Below are 3,139 nucleotides of genomic sequence, written 5' to 3'. Positions count from 1 at the left end.
AAAATAAATTATAAATTTTTAAGTAGAATTTTATATATGTGCAACACATCATTTAGCTTTGGACTTAATATTACATTGAGTTAAAAACTACCATAAATATATGATCTACCTACCATAATATCTATAAAAAAATATTTATAAAAAAAACAAAACACTATCAAAATATCTTATCTTTACAAGAATAAGTAATTGCTAAGTTCTTTTTCTCTTTTTTTCATAAATGATACATCATAAACTTATGCTAAACAACATACAATTTACATCATCATAATTGAAGTCTTTGTTCCTAACCCAATAATCAATCAAAACTTTTAGAGCTTACATGGGTGAACATTTTTGTACCTTGCTTTTCAAGGAATTTTACATCCTATATAACTCACATTGGATGAACATAATGTGATGCCATCCATGGTTGGACAATGTGTTAGTGGTCCTTTAGTAGAAGACAAGAAAGGTTTGGGTGGGATATGTAATGAATGTAGGCTTCCTTCCAGCATTTCCAACACTTTCGTCATTGATAGACGGCTCAAGGGATCGGTTTGTATGCACCGCAAGCTAACTATGATCATCATTTTTGCTTTTTCATTTTCTTCTTTGCTTGTAATACAATGAAGCCCAATTTCTTATTCCTCCTCAAGACGTTTGTATATCCAATCTGGAAAATACATCTCACTGCTACAATCAAAGGTTGAATCATTAGAATCTTCTTTCCCCACAACCATGTCCAAAATCATCATCCCGTAGCTATAAACATCTGCTTTATAAGAGACCCCTCTGTGGTTTCTTGAAAATAGCTCAGGCACAATATATCCAATTGTCCCTCTTGTTCCGAACAATGATACAATACTTTCCATATGAAGACATTATTTAGCAAGTCCGAAATCAGCTATTTTGGGACAAAAATTTTCATCTAGTAGAGTATTATGAGGCTTTATATCAAAGTGCAAAATCCTTGTCTTACAACCCAAATGGAGGTACTCTAACACTTTAGCAATACCAACAAAAATCTTATATAATTCTTCCAATCCCAATTCATGATCTTTTGGTGTCTTTTTATCATATATAAATTTATCTAGAGATCCATTAACCATGAACTCCTAAATAAGAGCCATTTTCCCACTCTCATAACAAAAACCCAATAAACTTATAGTATTAACGTGAGATATCCGACTTGTACTCACAACCTCATTAATAAATTGATCTCCATCACCTTTTGATTCCTTCAAAAGTTTCACTACCACGAGGTGCCCATCATGTAACTTTCCTTTATAAACACCACCAAAGCCTCATTCACCAAGTTTATTTTTGAAATAGTTGGTGATTTTCTTAATCTCCAAGTAGCTATATCTTTTAGGGATAAGAGAACCAAAGCTCTTTAGAAAAGCCTCAACATTTTGATCATATATTTTCCCAAGATTTGCGAAACAAAGAATTTTTTTTAACAAGTGTTTCCATTCGGTATAGTAGAACAAGAATATCATGGCCATTAATGCAGTAGTTCCAATACCTGTAATCAAGTGTTCAAGATGAAATAACAAGCAGAAAGTATCATATATATAAAATTTCAAATTTATATAGGTTATCCATGCTACTTTTGAGTAAAACATATATTCACTTACACCAATACATAAAACTAATATTTAAATTGGCTCGAAAAGGTCAGTTATGTTAGTTAATTAGTTTAATAAAAATTAATTTCATCAAGTTAGTTGAGTAAAACTCCTTTTTACTTATCCTCAAGAGTGGCTATTTATGGTCGTGACTAACACTATAACAATAATTTGACTGAGATTGGGACTCCTAATTTGACCGTGATTATAATTTCAAATTTGACTGTGATTATGATATTATCAAATTTGATTTTATGTGAGATTTATCTCATTTAGAGGAATATTCTGATGAATCATCTTCTGATCAGGATATAGTTTCTTGTGTACATCTATAGATGATTTTAAGTCTATAAATAGGTGCCCAATGCTCTAGAATTAGTTGCAGTAATATCATTTTTGTTGTAACAATTATTTGCTTAGTGATATTTTAAGTGCAACTATATCACTTTTGTATTATCAATATTTGGTTAGTGATATTTGGTTCTTTCTGCCCGTGGTTTTTCTCAATTTGGGTTTTCCATATAAATTATGTGTTCGTGTGTAATTGAATGGTTTGATTGTGGTTTGTTGTCGATCTAATTTCATAACAATGAACAACATTAAAGGATTGAGCTCTCATAATGTCACCATTTCAACACAAAGGAATAAATGGAGCATTGGTGTTCACTAATTTCCTTTGGTCATAATTAAGGTTAAGTTTAAGGGGAAATGTTGGAAAATTAAATTTAACTATGAGTTAAAAGGGTTAAACACGTGTGACTTTAGATGCATCGAATGTAAAGTAAGGAGTCATATATGGTTTTGAAAAATTCTTAGATATTTGTGAATAGTGTTTTATAATATCTAATTGTGTTTACTTCAAAGCAAAGTTTGTGTATGTGAGAGTCCATAAGTACCTTGCTAAGTAGTCTTGTTTAGTAAAACAAAGTAATGTTTGGTTTGCAATAAAATCTATATTTTCGTATTGCTTGACCTTGTAAGTCTTTAGTAGTGTCTTGATGATAATATTATTATATTATTTTTCAACTATTACCATTCAGTATCAACATAATCACACATAATACGATTGTGAGTTTGAGGAAAGGATTGAAACTTGTACTCCAACATTACAAGCAATTCAGTATACTGCAAGACATTTTATAGAAGAAAATGATTATAGTTAAAGATTTGGGTTTATTTTTCAAAGAAAGAGAGTCGTGTTAGTTCTATGTAATGGAAAATATATCTCAAGAGGGGGGTGAATTGGGATTTAGGTGATTTTAGAGAAACTTGAAAAGTTTTAGCTAAGCAGGATACCAAGTTTCGAAACCTGAAGAAGTATGTTTCGAAACTAACCTCTTTGTTAAGTATGTTTCGAAACACAGGTGAATATGTTTCGAAATTTTACTTACTAAAAGGTGTGTTTCGAAACCAACTGTAGTATGTTTCAAAACCTTGTTCTCTGTTTTTCTTATTTTGAAACTTCTTTTACTTTTGAAAAACAATTCTTTTGACTACACAGATAGCACCAATAAATCAGTAAAATGATC

The 3,139-nt window shown here is 30.6% G+C and overlaps 1 pseudogene; it reads right to left on the bottom strand.

Annotated features, from left to right (window-relative positions):
- Positions 1 to 266: 266 nt before the first annotated feature.
- Positions 267 to 2,123, bottom strand: LOC127806801 (LEAF RUST 10 DISEASE-RESISTANCE LOCUS RECEPTOR-LIKE PROTEIN KINASE-like 2.5; annotated as a pseudogene).
- Positions 2,124 to 3,139: the final 1,016 nt, after the last annotated feature.

This window comes from Diospyros lotus, chromosome 7 (assembly GCF_014633365.1).
Source record: "Diospyros lotus cultivar Yz01 chromosome 7, ASM1463336v1, whole genome shotgun sequence".
NCBI classification, from domain to species: Eukaryota; Viridiplantae; Streptophyta; class Magnoliopsida; order Ericales; family Ebenaceae; genus Diospyros; species Diospyros lotus.
The sequence above is the reverse complement of the archived record's forward strand: the minus strand, read 5'-3'. Positions and strand labels throughout refer to the sequence as shown.